This window comes from Typopeltis vanoorti, chromosome 17 (assembly GCF_054136105.1).
Source record: "Typopeltis vanoorti isolate ZY-2024b chromosome 17, IOZ_Tvanoo_1.0, whole genome shotgun sequence".
In the NCBI taxonomy this organism is placed as follows: domain Eukaryota; kingdom Metazoa; phylum Arthropoda; class Arachnida; order Uropygi; family Thelyphonidae; genus Typopeltis; species Typopeltis vanoorti.
This window is the reverse complement of record NC_143565.1, coordinates 41,352,079-41,376,068: the sequence shown is the minus strand read 5'-3', so window position 1 is coordinate 41,376,068 and position 23,990 is coordinate 41,352,079. Positions and strand designations below refer to the sequence as shown.

At 36.7% G+C, this 23,990-nt stretch overlaps 1 long non-coding RNA gene across 2 annotated transcripts; it reads left to right on the top strand.

Annotated features, from left to right (window-relative positions):
* Positions 1 to 784: 784 nt before the first annotated feature.
* LOC150097316 (uncharacterized) lies at positions 785 to 20,847 on the top strand. Of its 2 annotated transcripts, XR_016549690.1 has the most exons (5): positions 807 to 906; positions 9,216 to 9,307; positions 15,645 to 15,747; positions 19,777 to 19,957; positions 20,477 to 20,847. It is a non-coding gene; the product is annotated as an uncharacterized LOC150097316 (long non-coding RNA). The 2 variants fall into 2 exon arrangements; XR_016549689.1 differs by lacking the exon at positions 9,216 to 9,307 and having other exon boundaries at positions 785 to 906.
* Positions 20,848 to 23,990: the final 3,143 nt, after the last annotated feature.

The following is a 23,990-nucleotide window of genomic DNA, read 5'->3' as shown; positions in this document are numbered from 1 at the left end:
TGGTAGTTGTGTGTAGTAGGGGAGATTACTTCAGGCGCAACCTTTGTTTGCTTACACTTGGATAAAAGATTAAAAAAAAATATATTATAGTTTAACCAAGTGGAAAAAAACTTCCAACAGTAGGGGAGATTGTTAGATGTATGTAGTGAAGCGGAGTTGAGTGCTCTTCCGCGATGAGTCTTGGGAGATGTCACGCAATAATAATAAAACTATTGAAACTATTTTTTTTTTCATGTTAAGCCAAAGTTGTTTGTATTTCTGCTTTAAACGGCGCATTTGAGAGAGCAGAGTTGTGAGTTATTAGCGAAAAATCCCTTCATGTCTTATCCTCTTAAAATATTTAAGCCTAGATCGCTCATTGCGTAATTACTAAATTTTACTTTATTACCATTGCCTCCCTTCTGTATATTATCATGTTCCCTTGTTACAGAAGGGAACATGATAATATACAGTATTATTCACATCGGTATGTTATTAGATATCTTCAAGGAGTAATATTAAATTAAGGAATTTTTTTTTAACATGGATGGTTTTCTCGTTGCATTTTGAAAACCTTAAGACAGTTCGTATAATCGTCCCAAAAGTATAGTTCAAATTCTTTTTTCACTTTCTTTTATTCCTAGTTTTTTTTTTTTTTAAAACTTTGAACAGTTTCCGAGTAACAGAATTGCACGATCATGTAGTTATTTTTTCCGTGTGATAGCCCCACGAAGTGGCATCGAAGCAAGCAGAAGAAGAGAGCCGGGTCACGTGTTTCTATCCAACCACTTACATGTTATCTTTGCGTTTCTTGAGGTGAGTGCAGTTGCCATATTGGGAAGTTACATTTTGTTGTTGAAAACGCTATTTTAAGAACATTCAGTTATTAATACCAGTATCTAGTCGCAATTCTGATTTTATTTTCGGGTAAGTCATCAATGTTTTAGTTTGCAGTGAGTGTTACTGCTGTGTATCTTCTCTACTTGAGGTCCGAGTCGCATGTATAGGACAGCGTTTCCCAGATTTTTCCTACTACGGAACACATCACAAATCCTGAAATTTTCACGGAACATCTTGGTTATTTTGTAATGTATTAATAATTAATTATGGCCGGGGCGGCTTGTGCATAGGCACTACGCAACTGCAGCACCCCCGATTTTTCTCGATACATAAATATATTTAATTTATTTATATTTGCTTGTAATATTTAATTTTATCATCAACAATCTTATACAATTCTCTTATTTTGTATAAAAAATAATAACAATTCATCCTGTAGCACTTAGGAGGGCGCTAGCAGCACTGTGTTTACCACAGTGTCATATTGCTACGCGCGCAAGAATATGCACGTTCATAGTGAGATGCGAGCTATTAGCGTTGCGGCACTGTCCGTCGCGCAATTCCACTCTTGTTTATGTGCAGTTTGCGCCAGTAGAGTGTTCGTAGTGCTTATCGTGTTTACTTCGTTTCTTTAAATATTTGCACATTACAATTAAAGACATAACATTTGTTATAGTTCTTATTTTAGAACATTATTGGAGTTATGATAATGGTTTTATTTTTAAGTAATTTTGAATTATACTAAACAGTATAATTTTATCGATGATAAACAATATTTTTTCATGTTTAATTTTTTTTTTAAATTTTTAACATAATTTTGATATTTTATCCAAACACATTAACACTGTACTTACAGTGTATATGTATATTTCAAAAGTTGCAGCATCCCCACGATTTCAAGCCACGAGCCGCCACTGATTATGGCATAATCATAAAGAGTATTAGTACACTTATGAATATGGTGTGACATGTTGACAAATATAAAATTACATTTAAATCAGTTATCAATCACTGGACTAATGAAATCTTGTGGCATATTGTAGTTTCCTCAGGCCAATATCACTAAATTATCTTCCTTATACCCTCTTTTACCTTGCGGTGTCGAGGGTTTAATTTGTGCTTATTTTCATTGATATATCCCATTCTAATCACCAAAAACTTATAATATAACTACTTAGGAGAGAATGCAGACTTTTTCTCCTGTGTGCTAGTAGTTTTTCCCTCCTTTTGTACATCCTTGAGAACGCTTTGTAGGCTGGAGGTGGATGACTCACTATCTGTAGCGTCACAAACACCTTCAATAAGAGATTTCTTAACACCAAAATTAAACAAAGTCCCTTGTCTCTTATTCATATTAAAATTTAAATCTGTAGGCCTATTACTTAAAAAAAAAAAAAAAAAAAAAAACCACGGCACTACGGTTTCGAAACTTTCACCCTACAATACGAACTTGCGAAGGAAGTATTCAGTATTACTAGATTTGAGAACCGGATACAGACTACCTTGATCTTTAATTTTAGTGGAAAAATTTTCTTTATACTTCCTTGCTGATTGGTCACTAACATATGCAACACAGTTGTTATTTCGTTCAGTTTTGAGAACAGAGGATACATACGCCGCCCATTGCTGTAATCAGCTTGCAGGTAATTTTTATGACCGGTCATTAACAGCGGTATTCCCTTTCCCAAATTACGTGTTTAAAAATACATGGCTTGGTTACTGACATCACGGAATAAGTGTTCCGTGATGTCAGTAACCAATTTAAGTATTATATTTTTACACACCTTGTATTTATAAGCTGCTGGGGGAATATAGCACACGCTTGACCTAAGTCAGCACTGCATTTATCACCTTTTTATTTTATTATTATTTTTTTATGTTGGTGTTTTTATTTCTTATTTCCTCACTCCTTCCCGGTTTGTTCTTTACAAGTGTAATGCGTTTTGGAGTGTGATACTGTGCAGAGATGGGTTGTTTATTAAAGGTGTAAACGGTTGGCAAACCGCGCAAATGATTAAGGACGACCTCGAATGTTCTGAAGTTGGTAGCCATGGTGATCTGTGACCCTGACTCTTATTTCGTTGGTAACCCCCAGATAGAGGGGCAAAGATATTCATGACAGAAAATTTTTTCTCCAACTATGTCGCTATGGTAACGCTCAACTAAGCGTAATTCAATTGGTATAACCTTGCCTAAGAGTCATTTGCTGCTTTTATTTCAAATTAAGCAAATTGCTCGGGGAAGAAGAACAGCCGTTTGTGTAAATCTTGAGAATAATCATGTAATTATATATAATTTTATTTTTAATTTAACATGGTATGCTAACGAAAACGCAGAGCAAAATATCGGTTGAAGGTTCCATTTAGCTTTTTATTTATTTTTTTATTAATATAAAGTCCTGATCAGGGACACCGGAGAGATCTGATCGCATGGATTCGTGCGGACGAAGTGATAGTGGAGTGGATAATGCCTCATAGCCAACAAAGATAATGTTGGCTATGAGGATAGACCGAAAGAATGTAATCCGCAGATTTTGGCGAGTGGGAGAGAGAGAGAGAGAGAGAGGGGGGGGGTGATATGGTATGATTGAGAGATATTTATTATTATTATTAAGTGATACCTCCAAGGACTCATCGTTGGAGTCAGTGGCGCACCCAGGGAGGGGTCCTTCCCTCCCCCCCAAAAAAAAAGAAAAAGTTAAAAAACACTAGAAAAATTTCCAAAATACTTTTCCTAATTAAAATTCATTTTTTATTTATTTTTTTATTTTTTCGTAAGCTGAAATAAAAGTTTCTGATATTTAATTCATTTATTCACTGAATAAAAAAAAAATTCCTTTCCTACAAGTAAACAAAATCAAGAACAGAAGTTTATAGCAATTTAAGTATTATATTTTTACACACCTTGTATTTATAAGCTGCTGGGGGAATATAGCACACGCTTGACCTAAGTCAACACTGCATTTATCACATTTTTATTTTATTTTTTTATGTCATGTCTTCTATTTCTATACTACTTATGAATTAAGGGTCACATGAGGTGAGAGAACCCTATAGCAGTTTCTCAACCTATGGGCCGCGACGATGGGACAGGTGGTCCACAGGCTTAAATTAACCACATAAATCTATATATTTTAATTATCCAAACGAAACAAATTAAAATTGAATAAGTAAGTAAAAATTATTAAAATAAAATGAATACTTAAAAAAAAAAAAAATAGCGGTAGAATGTTCATGGCACGAACATTCTGCCACTATTTTAATTTGTAGCGGCAGAGTGACGAGTAATAAAAGAGGGGCGAAGGGAAAAACTATGGTTTTATTGCTTCCACCTTCCCTTGCTGTTTTGTCAGATTTGAAGTGAACATGTGTTGTCCACTTGACCACATTCAACCCATTGCTTGTTTATTGATTTTTATTGTCGAAGGTTTTCCTCCTTCAACCAAAATTCAATATATCTTCAGAAGTGCTAAGTGATATTTAGACAAAATGTGCTGCGAGTTAACCCCAGTATTTATATATTTTTCGGAAATCGCCCGAAATGCAAGCTGACAATTGAGTTGAAATGCTAACTCTCTTCAACCGAATTCCAATAATATGTGAAACTGCCATAACAGCATTCATTTTATATATATATATATATATATATATATATATATATATCTTAGTTTTAACAGGTTTACGAATTTTAACACTTTCGGTTGAATTTTATTGCTGCCGAGCGAACTCACCACAATCTAATTAATAACAATAGTTTTTAGTTAGATACTGTGTTTGCCGGTGCAACATATGGTTTTGCTTGAGTCTATATATACAGCATAGTTTCTGTATGAGGGGACATGTAATTTCTTAATTAGTGTAGTTTTTATCCCAGTTGTCTCTAATTGCACTATTTGTTGAGAAATATATTACACAGACTGCTTATACCTTATTCACTGATAATAAAAGTACTTGTTTTTCTTGCCTTTGCAATATAGTGGCCATTGGGGGGAGGGCGCGTTGTTTACCGCGGGAGCAAGTTACTATCCCCCCCCCGCTCTGAACGTGTTTAAGCTTTTTTTTTCATTTGCGAGGTATATGCGAAACTTTTTTCGAAAAGTAAAATCAGGAGTGAGAGTTATATGCGAGTAAGTATGGATAAGTACATTGGTTCTTTCTTTAAACGGAAAAATATCTCGTATGACAGTGATAATACAAAGCGAGTTTATAATGACAGTTTGTGTGTAGTTTCTGAAGAGAAAGAGGTCTGTAACGAATCCACAGAAACACAGACTCCCCATCAGTTGCAATGCGATAATATTAATACGCTTAACGAAAGGAAAGATCCGCTGGCTTGCTGGATACTCGATCAGTGGAGCGCATTCAAAGGTAAATACAATTGGTTAGTTTGCAGGAACATTTTTCTGTTTTGAGACTTTTCTCCCTTTACGGTAATTATGCCTACATTATTGTTTTATTATTCAACAATTGTTTACAGGTTTGAATGTGTATATAAAGTCAATATCAACAGTCGCCTGGTTACGAACGCGTGATGAAAGGAACGGGGAGGTTTGAAGCTTCCCCGGATAGTATTCAAAAGATAAATACAATTGGTTATTTTGTATAGGACCCCGAAACTTATTAGTTTAGAATTTAACCACTGGGAAAGGGTTTGTGTCCACCTCAAAACTCTGAAACAGAATTTGGAAACATTTTCCGAATAACTTTTTATAAGAAATTCTGTGATTTCACGATCCATTTCAGGCTTGCAGTCACGAGAACGACCTTTCGTTATCGAAAAAGGAAGCGTATTGAGCTTTACAAGTGACAGTGGGCTTAAAATGCAATTCCGTGATCGTGGTTCGGCTCGATTCTTGATCTCCCCTTCAGTGAGAAGTGAATTTCCCGAATTATTTGAAGAAGTCGAAAATCGTCATGCAGTTTTCTACAACCTATCTTTGCGAGAAACGATTTTCATCACTCCTTCAAATAAAAACAAAATACAGAATTCGTCTTAGTGTGTGCCGATCTTCGACTGAAGTTGACCAATATTGAGCCCAACTGACTCATCTCATTAAAAGTAAATAGTGACATAATTATATCATGTTTAATAAAAATGTAAACTTTGTTTTAATTTTTACCCACAAATTTTAATTGTTTTATCTATATATCCGGCCTGATTGGCCGACTCTCCAGCCAAAAGGCTGCGAGTTCGAATCCCGCGGTGGGCATGGATGCAATTGTCTGTGAAAATACTAGTTGTAGTGGTCGGAGGTAGACAGCGTTGGTAGATGATGATGATTATAGTTGTGGTGTTGGTGAAGACGGAGAGTTGTAGAGTAGGTGCCCTTCCTCGATATGTCTTTGGACTACCTGGAGATGTTATGTGATAATAATATCGACAAGTTTTATATGTTCATTGTGCATCGCATAATTTGAATTTGGCACTTGGAAATGCTATATCTGTGACAATTAAGAAATTGCATTGGCATAGTTGAAAAGGTACACAATTTCTTCAATACCCCTAAAAGACAGGACGTCCTTGTTGTTTATAATATAATATTAATATCTTTTAAGATTTATAATATCTTTGTTTAACTTGCAAAAAATATTTCCGTGCACCTTACCATTGTCTAAAATAATGCAAAAATCTGACAGTGACCTCTTAATTGCCTTAAATTGTGTTGATGATGATGTGGCTCAATTAAATACTGTTCATGAAACACCAAATTCTTCATTTAAAGATATTTACGATGAAGCATCTATAAAAGCCAATAATTTTAATATTGACATTAAAAAGCCAAGGACTTCATCAAAACAAACATTAAGGTCCAATGTTCCAGCCTGTAGAAGAGTATTTCAGGAAAACTATTTCATTCCATTTATTGACCAAATATTGACTCAACTTCATGAACGTTTCACTTGGCACCGCATATTATTGTGTAATTGCTTGGCATCCAGCAATTACACGCCAAATCAAGTTGTGGTGTAAGAAAATTGAAAAACCGTTTGCAATAGCTCCATGCAAAAATGCTGTTGATGCAGTTTCAAAGTGTTACAAAATGATATATACTAACATCTATAACTTATTAAAAATATTTGCAACGCTTCCGGTAACAACATGCGTCAGTGAAAGGTCATTTTCTAACTTGCGCCTTTTAAAAACCTATTTAAGATCTACCATGACACAATCACGATTGAACGGATTGGCTTTGCTATATATATATACACACACACACACACAGAGAGATTAATGTAACCACGACTGAAATAATTCAAGAGCTTTCTAAAAAGAAAACTGGATTTTATTCTTTAAATAATTTTTTATAATTATCTAATGAATTTTATTTAATAAATTTTATTGAATGAATGAAATTTAACGAATATTAGTTGAACGGATAAAAATATTTTTAATGCAAATTCATTGTATTAAAAATATTTTTATCCGTTCAACCCCCCCCCCCCCTCCAAGATTAAATCCTGGGGTGTGCCACCACTAATTTACCAAAAGGATATGGGTGAGATTTTTCAAGGTTCGCACTAGAGGAATGGACATGGGAAGACTATATCTGGAAATATAGCTCAAGGGAATGGGAAGTTTTTTTTTTTTTTACATGGAGAGCTGCGATTGCAGTAAAGTGCGAATGAAGAGAAGATCAGTCTTCTGACACCGTAATGGCTAACGGTGGAGACTGGCCGTTTTCTGTCTTCAGATCTTCAGAAATTTAGTAAGGACCAGTGGTGGCCCGTACATAAGCACTGCAACACTACAGCACCCCCAAGGAAAAAATGAAAAAATTAAATTTTGTTTGTGTTTATAAATAATAACAATGCTTACAACATTATATAAATGCAGTACAACATGTTAAAATTTACAGCTTATGTTTTGACATTGATTGAATAGTTAATTGGAATTGTTCGATTAACGCTTTAGGTTACGAAACAAATGCACTGCGATCTAACGCCGATATTCGTTGCGCTTGTCATTGCACATTACGTCATTCCCACACTGCTCAAACAGCAGTGTATTTTTAGTATGCTTACGTGCCTTATTATTATTATTATTTGACACCTCCAGAGAGTCCAAAGACTCGTCGAGGGAGGGCACCTGCTCTACAACTCTGCCTCCACCACTCAATGCACCAACTGAACCCAACTACATCAACACCATCTACCGCCGACCACCACCACTAGTATTTCGAAAGACAATCACAAACATCCATGCGCACAACGGGATTCGAACCCACGGCCTTTTGGATGGAGAACAGATACGCTAACCACTTGGCCCTGTGAGATATGAAACGTTCATTATTGGTGCTGTGCGTGGTGAACTATTTTTTGTAAATCTTATTTTATTTTGTTAAAATAACATATTTATTTATTATAGATACAAGGCTGAATTATGACGAGTGTCACTGTTGAAAATATGAAAAGAATTATATTTTTTCAATTATTGTTACACGAAACAAATGCACTGCGATCTAACGCCAATATTCGTTTGCACTTGTCATTACTATTGATACGAAACTTTTATTATTGGTGTTTGTTCGTGGTGAGGATGAAATATTTTTAATAAAGCAATTTTTAATATGTAAATTTATTTATTAATAAATTGGTTACTGATTAGGAAAAAAAGTTTTGTTTTTGTTTTGTATATGCAGCACCCCCACTTAAAATTTTCACCGGCCGCAACTGGTAAGGACTAAACGGCCGCGTATACTTCTTTTGGGAAATAATAATAAAAAAAGCAGATTTACTTATACATGTTGTCTAAATGTGTTGTAAATGCAGGTAGTGTGAACCGGTTCAATGTAACATGCATGGCTTGGGAGTGAGATCCCCCCCCCCTACATCAGTGATGGTCTGTTGAATCCATGAATATTGTAATAATTATTATTATTATTGTTATGATGATTATAAATGCGTTTTTATGCAGATTTAATTTTATTAGATGATTGAAATATTAGCTAATCTAATATTTTAAACAAAGCTTAAATTACATCAACAAATTCCCTGAGGTACACAGTGTAAAAATTCCTGAAATTTTATTTAGTACCTATCCTAAAGACGAATGATTTTCTAAATGTCCATAAGTGCATAAACAAAAAAATAATTGATTAATTATCTTTCATCACTGAGTTTTTGTTCTGAACTGATATTTATGATAAATTAATACTCAATCATAACTAATTATTGCATTTATGTATGTTTTTATTATTATATGTATCCTTAAATATAAATACTGTATGTGATACATATTCAAACAAAACTATTAACATTTTGTTGTTCTTTGTAATTCTTTAATTCTCAACAGTGACAAAATTTGTTTATAGGAATTTCCTCCTGATTCTTCCATTCCTTGGAATAAATGATATTTTCTGTATATTTACAATATAATCAAAATTCTACTTAATACAGGAAATATGTAGAAGCTTTATAAAGTATCAAGTCTTATAAAGAGGTATAATAGCATCACCGTTTTGCTTGTAAGGATGTTCTTCAATAATCAGGTAATCCTATGAAATATTTTAGTCAATTTTGCAATATGCCCTCTGAGCTTCAGTTCTCTACCCCCCCCCCCTCCACACAAATCCCTATAATATTAGGGATTTGTGTGGAGTGTTTGTTTGGTGAAGACGGAGAGCCTTCACCAAAACTAGCAATTTCCTGGAGTACACATTTTGCTGCGGCTGGTAATCTTTTCACCCCAAACTGGTAATTGTTTCATCCCAAAATGCATAATATTATATTTTATATTAGCAGCCATTTTCCTTTGCTTATACTTCCAGTCTGTTTATATTACTCCTGTAAAAATTTCTACATCATTTTAGTATATAAAAGCATAATTTACTTTCTGACAGAGTGAAAAAATATATACAGTATATATTAATGATTAGATTTACAATTTATAGACCAAAGCTCCTATATATGCAATTTTCATCTTGCAAGTTCAAAAGCACCTTAAAAAAAAAAAAAAAAGCACAGGATACAAAACTAGTAATTGGCTACACAATCCACAGTAAATAATGATAATTATCATCATCAAATTTGTGAAATATACAAGGAGTATATAGGATACTGTGATCTATTAGTACTAATTTCCTATCAACAGTTTTTCGTCAAACTCGCTCTATTTGTCAGATCTTATATTTTGGCCTTCTAAGGCACTTTTAACTGGTAAATCTACCTAGTCTTGTTTTTTTCCTCTGGGTATTTTTTCTTGCCCACCTGGCACCAAACACTTGTTTTACTAACCTTTCCTTTCCTGTCAAAGTGAACCATTCCACCTGATATAAGCTTTTCTCTCACATTCTTCACTGCTAATAATGTTAAGTTCTGCCTAATATGTACATTTTTAATAGATTATGCTATTGATTCTTTTTTATCCCTTCAAATTTTGTTATAAATCTGATATCTGCAGTCTGCAATCTTTCATCAACAGGTATTATTCTAATTCAACTCTTAGATCAGGGGTCGTCAAAGTTATTTGCCCGTCGACCCCTTCAAGAGTTTCTTGACTTTTTATCGACCCCCTATATTTTACTATTACATACTTATATTGAAAGTTTATTTTCCACTTGGTTAGAGTATAATAAATTTAGTTTAATCCTTTATCCAAGTGTGAGCAAACAAAGTTTGCACCTGAAAGTATCTTCAGGACTGGGTTAAGGTGGTACACACCAGGGCAACTCGTTGCAAAGGTGGAGCAAGCTACCAACACTCCTATCCTAGTATCTCCTATAATGCAAAACACATCTTCTTGCTGATATGTCTATTGTTATGCATTAAGGGAAGGGCCACTACCCAGACCGGTTTCGACCTTTATTGAGGTCTCTTCAGTGGGAGCCAGGCCCAAGTCGAGATATCAGGCAGAAGCATTTGCAGGTCATCTCCACCTATAGGAATTGCCAATTGGTGTGCCACCCTTTTTTAATAAATTACTCTGGATTTAGAGAAAGATGTTGAAAGTTTATTTTCCACATTGGGGTAATTATTGTTTTTATCACTGTGGCTCTGCCATAAAAGGAGAAAAAAGTCGGTTTGAATAGACTTATCTTTTCCGTACTTATTTCCTGTAATTTTTTAACTGGTAAAGTAGCGACTCAGAAAAGGGAACTCCTAGTATTGTTAGCGGCTGCGTATGCAGCGCTAAACCGTAGGGAAGTCCGGTGTTATGGAAATTTCCAAAATTTTTGATTTTGGTTTTTTGTGCATTAACTCGGAGACCACTGACTATGCTGAAGTTTTGCAGTATATCAAGATAGATGCAGATAGACTCAGAGTCTCTGAGTGTGGCCATTACATCATCTGCATATGCTACTATTTTGCACTGTTTGGAAACTTGGGGCAGTGGAATGCCATTAATTGCAGGGGTGTTCTCTATTCTTTTGATGAGGGGTTCTAATGCTAGGGAAAAGAGAAGGGGGCTTAGTGGGCAGCCTTGCCTAACCCCTCTCTTTATACGGATTGGTTCTGTCAGAAACCCATTAATAGACAGTTGTGTCGAGGCCTCTGTGTACATATGTTTAATTGTACGCCGAAGTCTCGTGCCTATGCCTACTTTTTTTAGGGTGTCCTGTAAGTACGTGTGGCTGACGCTGTCGAACACTTTTTCCAGGTCGGTGGAGAGAAGTGCCAAGGGGTATTTTTTTTCCTTGGCCAGTCTGATTAGGTCTCTTAGCAGGAAGAGATTAAATTCCATAGATCTACCTGGGATTCCATAGACCTGTGAACTTGTTATTATGTTTTCTATTCCGCCCTTAATGCGTGTACAGATAATTTTTGCGAAAAGGTTATAGTCTAGGTTAGTTAAGGAGATGGGACGCCAGTTATTTGACAAGGTCCGATCTCGGTCTTTTTTGGGGATAAAGATTGTATAGCTCTTAGCGAATTCCTCGGGGATGTTTCCCGAAGTGAGGAATTCGTTAAAGATCTTTACTAGTGCTGGCAGTACAAGGTCCCAGATAGATCTATAGAATTCTATCCCCAGTCCGTCAGGCCCTGGGGTCTTTTTTGTCTTCATCGTTTTGCACGTGGCTTTTATTTCAGCTGCAGTTATCGGCCTGTCATGCAGGGCGCTAAGATGCTCGGGAAAACGTTTGACGTCCCACTCACTGAAGTCATCCGTGCCCTGCTGGTCAGCGAAGATGCCGAGATACTGCTGGTGAAAGTGACGGAGTATTTCACGGGTTGAATTTAGAATCTGGCCTTTCTCCTCGATCTGGTAAATCGTTCTTTCATTGTTTGCTGCCACCCGTTGTTGATTGTAGAATGCGGCGGAGGGTGTTTCCAAATTTCTGAGATAGAGTCTCGTGCGAAAGTCGAGGTCATCGGCTGAGGCTGTCTTTTGGACTCTACTCCTAAGTAAGCTATTCTCTGGTATCTCTCCATCAACCTCCCTCTTATCCATCTCTCACCCTATATCCATTCCCATATGTTGCAGTTTATGGATTAGAATTCCATGTGGTATTATCCTGTCAAATGCCTTAGCCAGGTCCAGCAGTATTACTGTAAACCCATTACCCTTGTCCAGTTCAGCCGTCACTGTGTTATAAAAGCAGGACAAGATACTGAGGCATGATCTACCCTTCACAAAACCATGCTGTTCCCCATACAGTATCTCATTTTCATCAATCCATTCCTGTATTTTTCCCTTGACTACTTTCTCCAAGACCTTGACAGTGACTCCTGATATGCTGATTGGTCGGTAATTTGCAACAGTAGTCTTGGATCCTCCTTTATGCAGTGGAACTATTTTCCCTTCTTTCCACCCCTTCGGGACTAAGCCCGACCTGAGACTCAGATTAAGCAATATGGTCAAGGGCTCTGAAAATTCTTTAGCTGCTTCATGTAAGACCCGTGCTGGCATACCGTCTAATCCTACAGATGTATTCAAATTAAGGTTCTGTAATAGACTATTCACTTCCACTTCATTCACCACAATTCCATTATAAATTAACGGGTCCTTCATTCCTTCAATGTCACCACTTGGATAATATACTCTTTCAAAGTGCTCACTCAGTAATTCCACTATATCGACTGATTCAGTGACCTCCCTACCATCAGCATTCCTTAAAATCATTCTGCCATGTATAGTTTTTCTTTTACTTGCAGCATATTGAAAGAATTGTTTGGGATTCTCTTTAGGTTGCATGGCTAATTTTCTTTCATAATCTGCCTTTGCTTTTCTTACCACACTCATTACCCTTCTGGCCTGCGCATTATACCATTCATGTGCCTGCAGGTCACCATTCTCCTTAAATTCCCTCCACAGTTGTTTCTTTTTTTGCAACTCAAGTTTAATGGAGTTATTCATCCATTTACTATGTGGACTCTAAGTATAGTCAGCCATAACCTCCTGCAAATGCTCCTTGACCACTTCCCATGCCCTATCAACATCCAGCCCTTGCAGTTTTACATGTCATCACACTGAACCAAGCAATCTCTTAAGCTTGTCATACTTACCAGTATGGTAATTCCACATGTACCCTGTCTTAATCAGAAATTCCACACCTTATAGCCACCTCCCAGGTCAACAGGACCTTATGATCACTCTCACCAATAGGCAGCAACATGGTCATATTCATTGCAGTCAAATTCTCAGATGCTATTACTAGGTCAAGCACTCTCGAACCCCTAGTATTTTCCATTATATTCTGTCTCAGATAGTTATCCCTTTGTAACTGAATAAAATCCAGTTCCTTCCTCACATGTGTCCTCTCCTTCTTCCAATGGATGTTACCATAGTTGAAATCTGCCATAATAATTACCCTCCTTCTACTCATTTCATCAATTTGTTTATGCATACTATCTCCACCATCTATTCCATCACCTAGTCTATATCAGCACCCAACTATATATTTTGTTCTGCTAGTCTCAGTCTCACACCAAATAGCCTCAAATGAGTTCTTTTCACTATCCTGCAATACAACTTCTATTCTCCTTGACTTCAGTTCATCAGCTATCATCAATAACACCCCTCCCCCATTTTATTCTCTCTGTCCCTCCTGAACACACTATACCCTACACATTCTATCCCACTAAGTATATCATCTTTTGTTAGCCATGTTTCACTAATGCCAATAACCCATGGCCACGAAGAGCCAACCAAGGCCAAAAATTCTTCCTTCTCGTTCCTAATACTCCTGACATTAGTATACATGAAATGCAGAGGTCCATTTTTCCCACCCCTATCTTGATGCATTATACTAACTATCCCATTCTGATTTCTTGTTGCTCGTATTGGCTTGGGCACATTATATACATTCTTGCACTCAACTGCCTCACTGATGTCTGCATATCCACTTCCTCCCCTCCTTAATAGTTCTAGTTTCCCTGATTTTGCACATCCACTCTCACTTCACTCAGCAACACTTTTTCCAGTCTTCGCACACCAAATCCATTCAAATGTAAGCCATCCATCTTGTACAAATCCTTTCACCCATCAAACTCACTCCACACGTCCACAAACTCCACACCACACAGTCTGCATAACCTGCGCATAAAGTCATTTGAGATTACGGCCCTCCTTCTAAACACGTCTCTGTCATACCACAGTAACAGACTCACTATCCTACCTCTGTCACTCTTTTCTTTTGCTACCTCTAATAATTCCTTCAAGTCCTCTCTCATATCAAATTTATCTCCTTTCAAATCATTCATTCCTGCTACGATTATCATTTCTTTCACCCTCTGCTTTTGCGCTCTAATACTCTCACTTACATCCTTAATTTTCACACTCGATAAGTACGATTTAGTCAAACTCTCATCTATCACATCTAACGAGTCACCATACAACACTCTTTCCTTCATTTCTGAAACACTTTCAATCATACACTTATTTTTCCTTTCATACACTTGCTTATTTCCGTTAGCCGAGGCACTCGGGAAAGAGTTTTGCAGATGCTCCAACTACTGCTTCGCCCTATGTATTACTCCGTGTAACCATGCGATCTCGCTCATTACAGCTAATTTCTCATTTTTTTTATCATTCAAACCATTTTTTTTCTCTGTATAATTACTTTCACTCTTTCTTTTATCACCACTCTCATTGCTATCTTGTACAACATCGCAATTTACTATTAAACCACTATTTTCTCTCACATTCTGGCTTTCTTCTACAACAACAATCTCACGACCTGACACACACTTCAATTCCTCACTTTCCTTACTTTTGCGGCACAGTCTCCCACCACTATCATTATCTATCCAAACTCCAGCCTCTTTTGGGAAAGTATACATCCTGCACATGTTACACTGGACGAATTCCCTTACATTAAAGTTTTTGAACAAAGACAGCAAAGTTTTGGATGCCATTGTTTTCCGTTGCATTGCCGCCATGTGCTGCACTATCAATCATATTTTTAAACTACTAGTTTAAATAAAGCAGAAATCACATCAAAAATCATACAGACATACCAAGTTACCAAAAACAAACAATACTACATTAGGATTAAATCAATTGCTAATTTTTTCTCAAAATAATACTTATCTTTTCGGGAGCTCTCTGCAAGCACTACACACCGTGTAGCCCTCTAGCGGATTTCCATAATAATTTAGCCACTCTTCATTTAAAGTGAGCATCCAGTGCACATTATCGACTTTTGAACTGTATCTTCTGAAGAATCTGGGGAAATATATCAAATACGTGTGTGTTAGGTCAAACTGCTATGAGCTGACATTGCTGGCAATTCAATATTTTCACCTATCTTACTGAAAAGTGTAATTTTTATAAAATATTAAATAATTAATTTTTTATTAAATAATCATACTGTATTAATTAATACATTGTTTCATTTCTATGCAAAACAAATTCTTCTGCCAAATTTGACTTTTTTTTATTATTAGCATCATCATTAGACCTTCATATTCAAAAGACTCATCATAGGAAATTCTTACTATTAAAGACAGTGATCATCAAGTAAAAGGAGATGATCTCCTTTTACCAGTGGTGAGTATTGATAAATAATAATTATGGTTTAATTTAAGAAAATAAAGTATGGTTAGTGGAATAAGGTTCAAATTTTTTTAATAATGAATGTAACAAAGAATCAAAATGGTTTGTGTAGATGCATTATTATTATTATTATTATTCGTGACACCTTCAAGGAGTCCGAAGACTCATCATAGGAGGACACCTATTGTACAACTATCCCTCCATTAAGCCTCTACTACCAATCATTTACATAAGTACCATCTACTGGCAACCACCACAGCTAGTATTTTTATCTGTAAATTGGGTGTGTTCTGAAGGGCCGATTTGGCTATATGAGGGATGAAAAACCCAAGTTTCTGGAAGGGAAAAAACCCTGCATTAACAGTATAATGTGATTAGAACTATATTATCATATTTGAGCAATTATTATTGATTCTAGCTCAGAAATCGGTTTTTTTCAGAGTGCCATTTTATGCTTTTTTTTATTCTTTAATTCATACGGCAAGTAACATTTTTCATTACAGCATTCTGCCTGTACCTTTTTTTTTTGTTATTGTTAAATTGTGGTTAAAGTAATTGTGGATCAGGATCAAATCAAATAGAGAGAGAGAGATGAAAAATAGGGTAGGGTAGGGTAGTTTGATGAAATGCATTACAGCAAGGGAGTGGATGAGAGAAAGGAATAGGGAAATAAGAGTGAAACATTATGTTATTGAGCTTTATAGCAGTCAGAGTGAAGAGAGCTGATGCAAGTGGAATGGCCTTGAAGAGAATGGGATTTGTTACATATGAAGAGGTGGAAGTATAGTGAAGGAAAGGGAAGGTTGTCTAAGTCATAGTTTTGTGAGGTGGTGAAGGGGAACTAATGATATGACTTATGGGACTACATGGAATGTTATTTTTTATGCTAAGACAAGAATTGTCAGTAATAAGCAACTGATTTTGTGGCACTGAATGAGTCAGTGTGGTCAAAACTTGGCTGTGATATACAAGTTTCAATTTGGAATAGAAATGGAAGGTGTGGGATCTTCTCGGAAGATTGGAAGGAGAAATGAGAATGGCAAGAGTACCTCTAATGAGAGCAGACGAATGTGGCTCCTTAGGATGAAGATGGAAAATGGCAGCATTATATAAATCTGGTAGTTTTGAGGCTGTTTATAGTGAGGTTGAAATAAACAGAATAGGATCTAATAGGATTCTCCTATAGACCTTAGAATATAGACTACAATGATTTATGAAATACTTAAACAAATTACCTGGATGGGTAAAAGGAGGGATCCTAAGAGAATTTCAATTTAAAAAATATGGATTGGAAGGAGAAGATAGTATATGAAAACAAAGAGATTGGAATTTCTATAGTTTCTGAGGGATAATACCACCCATAGGCAGCACGTGATGGAGGTAACATTAGGTTTTAAATTTTTGGTTTTGATTGTGAATGAGATATCAGCACTGCTTGTGGTTGGGGAGAGTTATCACAAGTTACATTCAAGAAACGATATATGTGGAACTGTAAAGTAGTTAATTACATGAAACTCTGCAGGCAGCTAACATCACTACCCTGAAATGATATGAACTGCAGGAGAAAATAGGTTGAGACAGCATGGGTATTGATTAGGACACTTGAGACAAGCAGTGTAAGACTGTATACCAAGAATCACGCATACAAATAAAGACCTGACTTCACAGGATTTCAATATACAGTGGTGTAGCTAGAGCTTTTGCTGCCCGAGGTGGTCCCTGAGTTTGCTGCCCCTCTCAATACACATCAAAAATACTACAAAAAAGTCAAAACGATGTGTAGGGAAATAAATTAAAACACTGTTTATTTTTGAAGTAAAACTTTAATTTCCACATTCTAAAATGTTATTTTTCTTGCTTTTATGTTAGCAAAATCATCGATGACAATTTAGAAAAACTTCTCTCACAACTAGCAACACTTACAGCAATTGTGAGGAAAATTCATTGTAGTATTACAACAGTTGGAACTGAGTTCTCGAGACTGTATTTTAGAACTGCAAAAGTTCAAAAATGTTCAAGGTGCCCCCCCCCTCCCTCTAGCTACGCCTCTGTCAATATATATATATATTTATTTGCCAAGTAAATCCCTAGTTAGAGACTCATGTGACCATAATACCTCTTTTCTCACATTATGAACTTTCATAGTTCTTCATTTGTACCACTCACCAAATGTTCTTCTGTCCTGACAAAATTACTTTTTGATGATGGGGAAATAGAAACACTGCATTTGACTTAGGTGATATTTATCTGGCATAAGATTTGGAATGAGTGTGCATCTCTGGATCTTTTCCACTACTTTTTTTCATCACCCCCCTTACCCACTTCAGATCCAGGTAATCAAGTCTTTTATACTCGAGCCCACTCGAGTCTTGCACTTGGTGAAGTTCCTAAAGAGTGGACGGAGGGCAAGATTGTGCCACTTCATAAAGGTGGTGATCGAACTCAAGCATCAAACTATAGGCCTATCTGTGTGTCAGGTGTTGTGGTTAAGTTGTTGGAGAAGCTTGTGAGAACTAGGATCCAAAATTGGTTTGACAACAATGGTATAATCTTTGATGGACAGCATGGATTTGCTAAAGGGAGGTCATGTTTTAGTAATCTGCTTACTTATTACAATAAAGTGACTGCTTCCTTGGACAGAGGAGAAGGATACACAGTAATATACTTGGATTTTGCAAAGGCTTTTGATAGAGTACCTCATGATAAGTTGACAGTCAAACTAGAGCAGATGGGGTTGGATATTAGATTAGTGCATTGGATTGGAGACTGGCTATCTGATAGGTATCAACAAGTTGTGTATGGGGGTGCAATATCCAGGAAAAGGAAAGTCACTAGTGGAGTGCCTCAGGGGTCTGTTTTAGGGCCATTACTATTTAACTTGTATATTAATAATATTGGCAAAGATTTGGATGGAGATATTCAGTTGTTTGCAGATGATGTAAAGTTGGGACGAACCATAAAGAGTAGTGAAGATGTTGTGGCCTTGCAAGAAGACTTGAATAAATTGAGTGATTGGGTAAGCAAATGGGGATGTGAGCTCAATGTTGCAAAATGTAAGGTTTTAAAATTTGGAAAACAAAGATGGGATGCAGAATTTATGCTTGGTGAGAATATATTGTTGGAAGTAGAGGAAATAAGAGATCTGGGGGTGATAGTGGATAAGGATCTAAAATTTAGGGGACACATCGCCAAAATGACTTCTGGGAATGATGCAGAGGACACTGACGTGTAAAAGTAGGGAGATTCTTGTTCCATTGTATAAAGCTTTGATTAGGCCACACATGGATTATTGTGCCCAGATTTGGTCACCTGGTTTTCAGAAGGATGAAGAGATGTTGGAAAGGGTCCAAAGGCGACTGACTAAGGTAGTTTCTGACCTCTGGAATGTCGAGTATGAGCAAAGATTGAAAAGATGTAATTTGCAGAGTCTAGTGGAGAGAAGGAAGAGGGGAGATATGATAGAGACCTACAAGTTGGTAAGGGGTTGTTATAGGATCAATGGTGGAGAAGTTCTACAGAGAATAGTGGGAGATCAGGGGAGAACCAGAGGTCATCCCTGGAAACTGTATAAAGAGGGTGTGAGTAGGGGAGTGAGAGGCAGGTTTTTTTCGTGCAGAGTTGTGAGTGATTGGAATGCCTTGCCTGAGAGTGTGGTGTCTGCAAGGAGTTTGAATGTGTTTAAGACACGGTATGATGAGATGTGTGTGAGATAAAAGAACCTCCTAGATGAGTCTTTGACTCCATGAGGTCTTGTTTAATAATAATAATAATAATAATAATAATAATAATACTCAGCAACCTAGATGGGATTCACTCAGATCCAAATATTTTATAGTATTTCTTTTCTTACTAAATGTTTAAGAATTAACATACAGTATTGATTTGCTATAGGTTTTGCATCCTCTCAAGTGTGGGAGTGATAAAAGAAAAATGGAATGCTGAATATCATTTTTCACAAATGCTGTTCTGTTACTTTTAAGTAACATTATAGATGATGTTTAATTTCCTTTTCTTTGGATTCAGGATGCTTTCTGTAACAGCACAATCTGTGAGAGAGGTTGAGGTTCAGCTGTTACCAAGCAAATGTACTCACAAATTTGTCTCCATACCCAAGAGCAGGTCATGCTACCAAGAGAGAGATTTGGGCTGGTTAACTCCAGTCGACTCTTTCATGAAAGCTTCCAGCAAAACATTCCCACTTTTGGTAAGTGTATTTGTAAATCAGTTAATCTCACTTTTAGATAAGATCGAAGTGTAAATGACATTTGCTTTGATTAAATGCATTTAACAAATATTGTAAACTGAAACACATGTTTTTCATCAGACAGTTATCTTTTGTTGTCTGCAAGAAGTTTACATGATTGTCAGTTTTTTTTCCAAATTATAAGCTACCTCCAAAAATTACCGCATCAGCACAAAACAGAACTGTTTACTAACATAGCATATGAAACCTCATAACATAGTAACATTGTTTAAACTAGTACTCCATCTTTGTTTTAAATATGGAAATATTTAGTTTGCTAATTATCATTTGTTTTAGGTGTAATGCATTTTGCATTTATTTCACATGCTATCTGACATGCTAGAGTATGCCTATTCTGTTATATCCTGTAATCATATTAATGCAGCAGAAATAGTTGTATTTTAGTTTCAACAGCCACACTTTCATAAGATAATGAAATTGAATACTGAATTACAATTCATCTTATTTATTTTATTTCAGAAGCTTCCTGATACCAATGAAGATGGCATTCTGAAAACTTTGGTTCTATGTTGGTAAGTCAGATTATGGAGAATGGTTCTACTTCCAATGCAACACTGAAATTTGGAATCAGTTCATACTCTTTAACTGGTGCGCACTGCTGAGTAACACAAATGAAAATGTACTTTGTTCAGAAGCAGTTTAAAGAATACTTAAATAATTCATTCTGAAAGCTTTATATCATATTTTGTAAGTGAATTTTCCTTGATAAACATTATTTATCATTGAAAATCCAAATTATCTGCCAAACTTTTATTTGATATCAAAGCTTGGTTCTTTTACTGATTTTGTGTATTTGTGCAAAGGAATAAATGTAGTGCTTTGCTTTACAATTATTAGTATTACTGGTATGGTATGGATAATGAGATGTTGATTATCACACATGTTGATGTTTAGTGAAATAAACACACATCTACAAATAATAAATACTAACTAAATTTATTTAGTTAATAACTTATTATGCATATATTTCATCTAGATAACATAGGCATCTTTATGGGTACAAACATTGAGTACGTGTGCATTCACACTAGTAAGAAAGCAAACACAGACTGAGAATAAATGGTGGGATCCTACAGTCTTTACTGGTGCCTTGTACGGGTGCGATGATAGAGACTAGCTGAAGATCTCGTGCGACTCTCTCCCAGATTTTTGATAAAGTAAGACAGCTGAATTTGTAGAGATTTAGCATATCATAATACACAGTTTATATTGGCTGGGAGTGAAACCCATAGCTGTTCCTTCAAACTGCTTGTAGGTTTTTCCTTACCAAGTAAGATATCCAGAGTTCACTATAAAACTGAATAAGGTTGTCATATCAAAAGGGAAGAGAGTCTGAAGAAATTCTGAAGTTTCTTTTATGATCACATTTGACAAACAAGATTTGAAATGCACAGATTTTTAACATAGAAGGAGAGTCCATACCTGAAAAGCTGTGCTTTTAAGGTATGAACTCCCCTTCCATATTAAAAATGGGCTCTCCCCTCTTACCCATCTGCCAATCTCACCCCCAGCCTAAAACATGGACTTCGTGATTAATTTTATAGCAACCCTTCAGTAATTTGAATGTCTCAATCATATCACCCCTTTTCTTCCTATCAACCAGTTTCTGCAACCCACAAATCTTCAACCTGTTCTCATATGGTTCATTCCATAGACCTGCTATCATCTTAGTCACTCGCCTCTGGATCCTCTCCACCTCCTCCCCATCAAGAAGGAACTGAGGTGACCAAATCTGGGCACAGTAGTCAAGATGAGGCCTTATCTCGGTACAGAGGTACAATAACTTGCTTGTCTCTGCTCGTTAAGGTATTTTTCAACAACCAAGTGAGTTGATGAGTTGATTTAGCTACTTTCGCAATGTGCACCCTAAACTTCATCTCCCTATCCACCAACACTCCCAAGTCCCTGGCCTCATCAATCTCTTGGAGTACAGTTCCACCCATGTGGTATACTGCTGCTAATCTTTTCACTCCAAAATGCATAACCTTACATTTTGTCACATTAAATTGACATCCATTCTCCTTAGCCCAGAACTCCAATCTATCTAAGTCATCCTGCAAGGCTTTGACATCTTCTGCATTCACTATCGCTCTCCCCAACTTTGCATCATCTGCGAACAAATGAACTTCCACTTAGATCCTTCCCTATATCGTTAATGAACAGATTAAACAGCAGTGGTCCAAGAACAGAACCCTGCGGCACCCCACTAGTCACAGGCCGTCTTTTGGACTCCACTCCTGAATAAACCACTCTTTGATATCTCTCCATCAACCACCTGTCCATCTCACCAACCCTATATCCATTCCCATATGTTGTAGTTTACGGATTAGAATTCCATGTGATATCCTGTCAAATGCCTTTGCCAGGTCCAGCAGTATCACTGTAAACCCACTTCCCTTATCCAGTTCAGCCGTCACCTTGTTATAAAACTTGAGCAAGTTACTCGGGCATGATCTACCCTTTACAAAGCCATGCTGTCCCCTGTACAGTATCTCATTTTCATCAATCCATTCCTGTATTTTTCTCTTGACTACTTTCTCCAAGACCTCGACAACAACTCCTGATGTGCTGATCGGTCGGTAATTTGCAACCATAGTCTTGGATCCTCCTTTATGCAGTGAAACTATTTTCCCCTCTTTCCACGCCTTCGGGACTAAACCAGGCCCGAGACCCAGAATAAACAACATCGTCAAGGGCACTGATAATTCCTTAGCCGCTTCACCCAAGACCTGTTCCGGTATACCATTCAATCCCATAGATGTATTCACATTAAGGTTCTGTAATAGACTATTCACCTCCACTTCATTCATCACAATTCCCGTATAAACTAATGGCTCCTTCATTTTTTTCAATATCTCCACCTGGATGATATACTTTTGCAAAGTTCGTGCTCAGTAACTCCACTATATCGACTGGTTGAGTGATCTCCTTACCATCGTCATTTCTTAAAATCGTTTTGCCATGTACAGTTTTTTTCTTGCTTGCAGCATATTGAAAGAACTGTTTGGGAATATCTTTTGCTTGCATAGCTAGTTTCCTTTCAAAATCGGCTTTTTCTGTTTTTATCACACTCGTTACCCTTCTCGCCTGCACACTTTATACCGTTCATGTGCCTGCAGTTCACCCCTTTCTTTAAATTCCCTCCACAGTTGTTTCTTTTTTTGCAGCTCAAGCTTAATGGGGTTATTCATCCATTTAACCCCTACTTGTTTTAATATTCGGACCCTAGGTATACAATCAGCCATAACCTCCTGTAAATGCTCCTTGACCACTTCCCATGCTCTATCGACGTCCAGCCCTTGCAGTTGTACATGCCATGGCACTGATCCAAGCAATCTCCTAAGCTTGTCATACTTGCCAGCACAGTAATTCCACATATACCCTGTCTTAATCAAAAATTCCACACCTTTAGCCACCTCCCAGGTCAAGACCTTATGATCACTCTCACCAATAGGTGGCAACATGGTCATATTCATTACAGTCAAATTGTGAGATGCTATTACCAGGTCAAGCACTCTCACACCCCTAGTATTTTCAATTACATGCTGTCTCAGATAGTTATCCCTTAATAATTGAATAAAATCCATTTCCTTCCTCACATGTGTCCTCTCCTTCTTCCAATCAATGTTACCATAATTAAAATCCCCCATAATAATTACCCTCCTTCCACTCATTTCATCAATTTGTTTATGCATACTATCTCCACCATCTATTCCATCACCTGGTCTATAGCAGCACCCAACTGTATATTTTATTCTGCCAGTCTCAATCTCACACCAAATAGCCTCAAATGAGCTCCTTTCACTATCCTGCAATACAACTTCAATTCTCCTTGGTTGCAGTTCATCAGCTATCATCAATAACACCCCTCCCCCCATTTTATTCTCTCTGTCCCTCCTAAACACACTATAACCTACACACTCTATCCCACTAACTATATCATCTTTTGTCAGCCATGTTTCACTAATGCCAA